This window comes from Leptonychotes weddellii, chromosome 2 (assembly GCF_054177405.1).
Source record: "Leptonychotes weddellii isolate Sample4059 chromosome 2, ASM5417740v2, whole genome shotgun sequence".
Taxonomy (NCBI): Eukaryota; Metazoa; Chordata; class Mammalia; order Carnivora; family Phocidae; genus Leptonychotes; species Leptonychotes weddellii.
Window position 1 is genome coordinate 60487403 of NC_138370.1, and position 10477 is coordinate 60497879.

The window sequence follows — 10477 nt, forward strand, 5'->3', positions numbered from 1 at the left end:
GTGCACCTCAATGTTTATAGCAGCAATGTCCGTAATAGCCAAACTATGGAAAGAGCCAAGATGTCCATCAACAGATGAATGGATGAAGAAGATGTGGTATATATATACCACAGAATATTATGCAGCCATCAAAAAAAAGAAAAACAAAAACCACAAAATCTTGCCATTTGCAATGATGTAGATGGAACTAGAGGGTATTATGCTAAGTAAAATAAGTCAATCAGATAAAGACATGTATCACATGATCTCACTGATATGAGGAATTCTTACTCTCAGGAAATAAACTGAGGGTTGCTGGAGTGGTGAGGGGTGGGAGGGATGGGGTAGCTGGGTGATGGACCTTGGGGAGGGTATGTGCTACGGTGAGCGCTGTGAATTGTGTAACACTGATGAATGACAGACTTGTACCTCTGAAACAAATAATACATTATATGTTTAAAAAAAAGATAGTAGGAAGGGAAAAATGAAGAAGGGGAAATCAGAGGGGGAGTTGAACCATGAGAGTCTATGTACTCTGAGAAACAAACTGAGGGCCCTGGAGGGGAGGGGTTGGGGGGATGGGTTAGCCTGGTGATGGGTATTAAAGAGGGCACGTTCTGCATGGAGCACTGGGTGTTATACGCAAACAATGAATCATGGAACACTACATCAAAACCTAATGATGTAATGTATGGAGATTAACATAACACAATAAAATAAAATTTAAAAAAAAGACTCTGTCTTCCCTTCTTCCCTCATATTATTTCATGTTAATTAACTAAATAGAGTTCTACAAAAATGTACAAGTTATACTCACAGCACTAAGGAGATCTTTCTGAATCCACAATAGCCGAAATTACTGCCATTTAGTATCTATACAGTTGTCGTACCACTGCTCAATCCATTAATTATACTGAGTTTTGTATAAATTTTAGAATGTAATTTAATTTATTAGGTGTTCAGACTATCATATGTAAAGTATATATAATAACATGTGCTTTTTATATTTGTTCTAAGGATAAATTTTTAAACTGCTTCTAAAACTACTATTCTGAACTTCAAGCTCTATTACAAAGCTATAGTCATCAAGACAGTATGGTACTGGCACAAAAATAAACACATAGATCAATGGAACAGAACAGAAAACCCAGAAATGAACCCACAACTATATGGCCAACTAATCTTTGACACAGCAAGAAAGCATATCCAAGGGGAAAAGAAAAAAAAAAAAACAAAAAACAGTCTCTTCAGCAAATGGTATTGGGAAAACTGGACAGCAACATGCAGAAGAATGAAACTGGACCACTTACTTACACCATACACAAAAATAAATTCAAAATAGATGAAAGAACTAAACGTGAGACAAGAAACCAACAAAATCTTAGAGGAGAACACGGGCAGCAACCTCTTTGACCTCGGCCATAGCAACTTCTTACTAGACACATGTCTGGAGGCAAGGGAAACAAAAGCAAAAATGAACAATTGGGACTTCATCAACATAAAAATCTTCTGCACAGTGAAGGAAACAATCAATAAAACTAGAAGGCAATCTTTGGAATGGGAGAAGATATTTGGAAATAACATATCTGATGAAAGGTTAGTATCCAAAATCTATAAAGAACTTATCAGATTCAACAACCACAAAACAAATAATCCAATTAAGAAATGGGCAGAAGACATGAATAGACATTTCTCCAAAGAAGATATCAGATGGCTAACAGACACATGAAAAATGCTCAGTATCACTCATCAACAGGGAAATATAAATCAAAACCTGGAAGAGATACTACCTCACACCTGTCAGAATGGTTAATATTAACAACACAAGAAGAAACAATAGATGTTAGTGAGGATGTGGAGAAAGAGGAACCCTCTTACACTGTTGGTAGGAATGCAAACTGGTGCAGCCACTCTGGAAAACAGTATGGAAGGTCCTCAAACAGTTAAAAAATCACACTACTGAGTATTTACCCAAAGAATATAAAAATACTGATTCGAAGGGGTGCATGCACCCCAATGTTTATAGCAGCATAATCAACAGTAGCCAAAATATGAAAAGAGCCCAAGCATCCATAGACTGATGAATGGATAAAGAAAATGTAGTGTGTGTGTGTATGTATATACACAATGTATATGTATATGTATACATATACATATATATGTATACACACAATGGAATATTACTTGGCCATCAAAAAAGAATGAAATCTTGCCATTTGCAACACCATGGATGGAGCTAGAGTGTATTATGCTAAGCAAAACAAGTCAGTCAGAGAAAGACAAATACCATATGATTTCATTTATATGTGGGATTTAAGAAACAAAACAGATGAACATAGGGGAAGGGGAAAAAGAAAGGGAGGCAAACCATAAGAGACTCTTAACTGCAGAGAACAAACTAAGGGTGGCTGGAGGGGAGGTTGGTGGGGGGGATGGGCTAAATGGGTGATGGGCATTAAGGAAGGCACTTGTGATGAGCAATAGGTGTTATATGTAAGTGATAAATCACTAAATTCTACTCCTGAATCCAGTATTACACTATATGCTAATTAACTAGAATTCAAATAAAAACTGAAGCATCAAAAATAAATACATACATACATACATACATACTACATACATACATACATACATACCACTATGAAAATTATCTTTTTTCTTTGGGTTGGTTGTGCTTCTGCTCCTCAACATCTGAACTCTTTCTTCCATTTCTAGGGACTGAGATTTGGGGAGGGACAAAGCCTTTCCAAAACAAAAAAACAAAAATATCCAGACACTTGCCTTATTGAATGATAGGAATAGAGCATGGATAATTAACATAGTCTTGATCCATCAGATGGTGCTTTCCTGGATAGGTAACCTTACCTAAAAAAAAAAAAAAAAAAAAAAGTGAATGTTTTAGAATTCACCATGGCAGAAGCAATGCCTATCTTTTCACAATGATGCCCATCATCCAATTTTGGTGCCAGGAGCTTTTCAATGGTGCCGTCTATTGATCAGTAGAATCCATGCCAAAGCCAGTGTTCCTTGGTAGTGATTTTGCCCATATAGTTGTCCTTGTCATTTGCCTATCACAGTAAGTTATTTTTATGTTCAAGTAAATCAGAATCAGTGTCCACTGTTTGCCAAAAGAACCCTGACAGCAAAGACAGGATTGTCCTCCTCAATCTTACCAAAATCCATCCCTTAAAGCCCAACTATTTCGTAAAGCCTTTTCTAACCACTTCCTCTTAAAACTGTACACTTAGAGCCCCTAAATGCATTCAGCATTCAGTTGTGAAACACTGTTTTATAAATGTAGATGGAAAATCTTTACGGCAAATCTAATATAAGTCAAGACTTCGAAAGACTGGTAAGATTTGACAACTAGATAACATAATCAGGGACCAATGGAATAAGATCATGTATTAGAAGAAGGGTTGTCCAAAGAACTCATCTTTTTATATACCTTTTATATACTTTTTATATAAGATTTATTATAAGGAATTGGTTCACACAAGTATGGAGGCAGAGTAGTCCCAAGATCTCAGTCAACAAGCTGGAGACCTGGAAGAGCCGATACGTAGTTCCAGTCTGAGTACCAAGGCCTAAGAATAAGAAGAACTGAGGAGAAAGATGGAGTGTGAAGGTCAGAAAAGACTCAGCTCAAACAGTCTGGCAGGAGGAATCCCCCCCTTATTCACTGAAACGTCAGCTCTTTGTTCTAATAAAGCCTTCAAATGGCTAGAACGAGGCCCACCCACATTGGGGAAGACAATCTGCTTTTCTCAGGCTACTGATTCAAGTGTTAATCTCATCCAAAAATGCCCTTGCAGGCACACCCAAAATAACGTTGACCAAGATTCTGGGCCCCCTGTGGCACAGTCAAGTTGACACATAAAATTAATCACCACAGGCCAAGCCTGTCAAAAGTGCAGGATCTGTTCTGGGAACAGTTAGCCTGTGGTGTGTCTGAGAAGAATAGCAGTGGGGAGCTCCTGTCTAGGCTGAGAGATGAGTACCAGGAGTCAGTGCTGGGAAAGGGGATTTTTGTGTTTCGTTTTTTCTTTGTTCTTAAAATACTAGGTCAAAAAGATGAGTAAAATAGCATCCTATAGAAGGATACCAAAAGCCAAATTTGTAGCAACTTCGTGTCACAGTGTAAGAGTGGGAGAAAAGAAAAACAAGAAGTCATAAACAAGGCAAAACTGAAATAGAGGTGCAAATAAGACCATGTGTGTCTGCGTATATGTTTTATTCTCTGTGTGTCTATTTTTATCATACTTTAGATTCACATGAAATAAAATAGCTTAACCATTCACAAATATAACTCATAACACAATAAATATGGCTCAAAAATACAATCAAAAGAAAGGCAAAATTGCCTAATTATGAGGTTAATGTAATCACTGCCTTGAGTTTGAATATCTTGCTAAGTAGGGAATCCAAGTTCTGAATGCTTCTTACTTTGAAAAAGGGGTTCTCTGCTTTTTTTCCTGTTTGCCCTGCTGTTCTCTCTAAATCTCTCCTTTCCCCCAACTCTCTTCTCCCTAGAAGACAAAAACTTCAGCCTGAAGAAGAGAGGAAGAAAGGAAGCCAATTGCCAATTGCATTATGTCCAAATTTGCATTATTCCCAAGTGTGTTTGCACAGCAGATATTCCTATCCTAAATAAATACTTCACACACACACACACAAGCACATGTGCACACAATGTGTTTATTTAAAAATAGGAAAAATATTTATTTTTGTCATTTATACTCAAAGATATTTAAATCTTTAACTGAATTCAAAAATCACCACTCACTCTTTCCTTTTTTAAAATGAAAGGATACTGACACAAATGAAGTTTTTCTTAAAACCGGTCATTTGAAAGTTGTCATGGTTCAATCACTTCTGGAGAAAATGTTTTAGCAATTACTTTGGTCAATATGCATTGGAATGATCAGAGACTTCATTGTATTTAAAAGAAGCCATAGTGAATAGAGTATTACAGATGATCAACATTCAGGAAATATTCACAGAATTATTTTAAAGTGAGTGCAAGGCTTCTACTGCAATATTTCCAAGCAGCCTTCATAGCTTCATGGCAAGAATTACAAGTGCACGTACAGTCCATGTGGAATATAGTAGTTTAACAATTACAGTTATTATCAGAGATTCCCTCTTTGAGAAGCAGTAAAATACGGTGGTTAGGTGCTGTAGATCCTAGACCAAGACTGAATGCTGATCTTAATCTCTTGGCCTCAATATCCTTATCTATAAAATGTGGATAAAAACAGTACCTGTCCTGAGGGAGATTGCAAGTTTTAGAGGATAGAGATATACTCATGTATCTGAGGGTATATAATCTTTATTTATTTTTCTTTTTCTTTAAATTATAAATTTATGACCAAATCCTTATTGCTAAACTTCTGTACATACCCTTAATATTTTCTTACAATAGAATCCAATTTCTGTAACTGTCACAGTTTATATTTCTGCTAGGAGAACATAATAGATGAACTTCTAATGAAAGTATGTCATCTCTTCAGAAGTCTGTCCAACAGAACTTTCAGTGATAATGGAAATGTTCTGCCCTGGACAAGCCAGGAGCCACTAACCACATGTGGCTACTAAGCACTTTAAAATGTGTGACTGGGAGGGGGAGATGAACCATGAGAGACAATGGACTCTGAGAAACAAACTGAGGGTTCTAGAGGGGGGATGGGTTAGCCTGGTGATGGGTATTAAAGAGGGCACGTATTGCATGGAGCACTGGGTGTTATACGCAAACAATGACTCATGGAACACTACATCAAAACCTAATGATGTAATGTATGGTGATTAACATAACATAATAATAAAAAAAAAAAATATATAAAAAAATAAAATGAATGTGTGACTGAGGAACTGCATTTTAAAGCTTATTTCATCTTACTTTTATTTGGAATTTAGCCACACGTGGCTGTGCCTACCCTATTGGGCAATAAAGCTTGAGAGAATTATTTAAAAAGGAAAAACATTAAGGGAAAACACTATGTAGGGTAGCTAAATTATTTAGATATTGATTAGCTGTTCTGTAGAAAACTTCACAAAGAATGGACTATGTCAGGCTTAAAACCAATAGTCGGCAGTTCTATTCATTTTTGTGACATTTTGTATACTAAATATTTTCTAAAAATGCTGGGAGGAAAACGATTAGGAATTAGTATAGCTTAACTACTTTAAAAAACCCAAAATGTTATATAATAGCCTCAAGATATTGATTTTTTCCAAGATATGTATCCAAAGATTTTTTTTAACTGGTTTTATAAATAACGCAGAAACTCCTGTGATAGAAATTATGCATTACTGGAGACTCCTTTCAATCTACATATACAATTACTTCCTAACTGCTTTCTCTGTTTTGATATCTAAAAGAAAATATTTCCTTATACCATGGCTATTATAATTAAGAAACTAGGCAAAAGTTGACTAAGAAAACCTAGTGGATATTAGGTAACTGGAAGGTTAATATAATTCCATCACTAAATAGCTCTTGATGTGCAATAATAATATTTTACTTCTATCACCTAGTGGACAATTAAGGTTAACAATATTTGAGACAATTATTGTAAATGAAGGTGACTATATAGAAATGTAGGTTTCTTTTTGATATTTTATAAGAGAAACTTTCTCTAATACAGGAATGAAAGACCCAGGATCTATGGACTGAGATATATTTATATACAGTCTACAAATAAAGGCTTAATTTTACCCATGATTAATTTTAACATGGTATAGACCTGAGAATGCTATAGTACTTCTTTCTTTCCTACCTAGTTTTTACTGTTGATTAGAGTAAATAACTAGTAGAAAACAAATATGTCATCTTAAAAGCAAATGTTGGTAAGTTATTAAATTTTTTTACCTTGTTTCAGTGAACAGAGCATTTAATAGTTTGTGTGCATAATTTTTCAGAGTTTTTTCACTGACTTGGCCTTAGCCACAATAACATTCTTTCTTCACCTTTACACCTTTTTATACCTTTTCACTTTTTCACCTTTTTACACCTTTAATAGTACTCACTTTCCCACTATTCACACAACCTATCAAACTACAGAATGCCAACTGAAAACAATCATGAAGAATAAGAGAGGCTAAACAACAAAAAATTTAATTTAACAAATTAAAAAAATATGGGGCGCCTGGGTGGCTCAGTCGTTAAGCGTAGGGCTCAGGTCATGATCCCAGGGTCCTGGGATCAAGCCCCTCATGGGGCTCCCTGCTCAGCGAGAAGCCTGCTTCTCCCTCTCCCACTCTCCCATCTTGTGTTCCCTCTCTCACTGTGTCTCTCTCTGTCAAAATAAATAAATAAATAATCTTAAAAAATTTTAAAAAGACTAAAAGAGGCTATCTATAAAGAAATAAAAATTTCAGTGATATAGCACACCTCAACAAAAATGGAAGCCGAAGGAGAGTTACGTATTCAAAGCGCTGAAAATGAATGACTGCTCTTTAATTTTATATATATACTTAAAACATTTTTAAAGAATGAGAATTAATTAAAATATTTTCAGGTTGAAAATAAAAGATAATATTTTTCACCTAAAACAGTTTCTCATTACTGGAATTTGAAAAGGTCATCTTGGTAGTTTAAAAGTTGGACCCAGAAATAAAAATAGAGTTTCCAGAATACATTATTCCCAAGCAACATGAAAAATTTACAGACATTAACCATGGGTTATTCTATAACATTCAGAGTAGAAAAAAATCTAACAAGTTCCAAACACTTGAAATCATACAGATTGTATTTCCTTATCACAATATATGCTTATTTGAAATCACCGTTAAAAAGAGGTAACTTCTTAAAACTTATATGTTTAAACATTTTATGAAGCAAATTTCTGAATAAACTGGAAGACAAAGAGAAAACCAATATGGAAACTAGTAAAATATTTAGAATTGATTGGTAAGAATAGGAAAGCATATCAAGTACATAAAGACAGCATTTAGAGTAAAGTATTAAATGCTTGTTAGAAAATCTAGTCTAAAAATTGATTTGAGCATGTACTCAAACAATTAGGAAAATAACTTAGTAGATCAACAAAAATTTGAAAAAAAAAATGAATAGTAATTGATGCACAAAACAAAAAGACAAAGATGATATAGAGCGATTCAGCAAGCCAAAGCTGATTCTGAAAAGACTAATAAAACAGACAAACCTCTGGCAAGATTTTTGTTACATACTATATTAAAGGAAAACTCAGTTCAGCCTTATTGATGAACCTGTATGCAAAAATCCTAAAGATGCTTTAGCAAATTGAATCTAGTGGTGGATTCCAGAGACAAATTGAAGAAATCATAATTAATTTTATTTAATTCCTGGAATGCAAGGAACGATTAACATTACAAAGTCAAATAGAATTCTTACTGACTAGAGAAGAAATGATCATTTCCACAGATGCAAAGTATACAATAAAATTATATCATCATAAAAATATAATCTTAACTAATTAAGCCAAATGATTTTTCCTTAACCCAGTACGGAGTGGTAGATTGCAGCTGCGCTGATTGTCTATATAATTATTATAGCTGTAGAAATATAATTATGGCTGTATACATAGTGCCCTGCTATATTCTTTCTTAACCACTCCGGAAGTTAGGGGTGACCATGTAACTAAGTTCTCACCAATACAACGTGACCAGAAGTTCTTTATTTCACTTCCTAGTTGGGCATTTACACATTGGTTGGGCCTCTTGTATGCTCTGAATCTCCTATTTTTTAAACAGCTTTATTGAGATATAACTGATATACAAGAAACTGCACATATTTTTTTTATTCTTATGTTAATCCCCATACATTACATCATTAGTTTTAGATGTAGTGTTCCATGATTCATTGTTTGTGCATAACACCCAGTGCTCCATGCAAAATGCGCCCTCCTCAATACCCACCACCAGGCTAACCCATCCTCCCACTCCCCTCCCCTCTAGAACCCTCAGTTTGTTTTTCAGAGTCCATCGTCTCTCATGGTTCGTCTACCCCTCCGATATCCCCCGCTTCATTCTTCCCCTCCCACTACCTTCTTCTTCTTCTTCTTCTTTTTTTTTCTTAACATATATTGCATTATTTGTTTCAGAGGTACAGATCTGAGATTCAACAGTCTTGCACAATTCACAGCGCTTACCAGAGCACATACCCTCCCCAGTGTCTATCACCCAGTCACCCCATCTCTCCCACCCCACCCCCCACTCCAGCAACCCTCAGTTTGTTTCCTGCGATTAAGAATTCCTCATATCAAAACTGCACATATTTAATGTAAGCAATTTGATGAATTTGGTTTCACCCATGAAACCATCATCACATTTAAGGTATAGACATACCCACCACTTTGAAAGTTTCCTTGTGTCCCTTTGTTGTTTTTTGTTTGGTTTGGTTGGTTTGGTTGGTTTGGTTTTGTGTGTGGTAAGGGAACTTAACATGGGATCTACCCTCTTAACATATTTCTAAGTGCATAATACATTACTGTTGACTATAGGCACTATGCAGTATAGCAAATCTCGAGAATCAATTCATCTTACATAACTGAAACTTTACACCAATTGAAAAATTCCCTATTTCCCCCTTCCCTCAGTCATTCAAATGGTCAAAAGATATATTAAAAGGTGCTCATTATCACTAACCATCAGGAAAATGCAAATCAAAACGACATGAGATATCATCTCACACCAATTAGAATGGCTATTATATTTTTAAAAAATGTTGGTGAGGATGGGGAGAAATTGGAGCCCTTCTACACTGTAGGGGGGATGTAAAATGATTCAGTTGATATGGAAAATAGTATGGAGGATCCCCAAGAAATTAAAAAAGGAACTACCAGAGCATTACAGAAGAGAGGGGGTGGGGGGATGGGGTAACCGGGTGATGGGTATTAAGGAGGGCACGTGTGGTGATGAGCACTGGGTGTTATACGCAACTAATGAATCATTGAACACTACATCAAAAACTAATGATGGGGGCGCCTAGGTGGCTCAGTCGTTAAGCGTCTGCCTTCGGCTCAGGTCATGATCCCAGGGTCCTGGGATCGAGCCCCGCATCAAGCTCCCTGCTCAGCAGGAAGCCTGCTTCTCCCTCTCCAACTCCCCCTGCTTGTGTTCCCTCTCTCACTGTGTCTCTCTCTGTCAAATAAATAAATAAAATCTTAGAAAAAAAAAAAAAAACTAATGATGTACTATATGCTGGCTAATTGAACATAATAATAATTTAAAAATCACATGAAATAAAAAGATAAATAAATAAAATAAAATAAAAAAATAAAAATAGAACTACCATGAGATCCAGAAATACCACTTCTGAGTATATGCCCAGAATAATTGAAATAAAGGTTTTAAAGATACTTTGAAATAAGGATCCTTATTTATTGCAGCACTATTCACAATAGCCATCAACAGATGAATGGATAAAGAAAATATGGTATATACATATAATGGAATATTCTTAAAAAGAAGAAATTTCTGCCACCAGCAACAATATGAATGAACCCTAAGGACATTA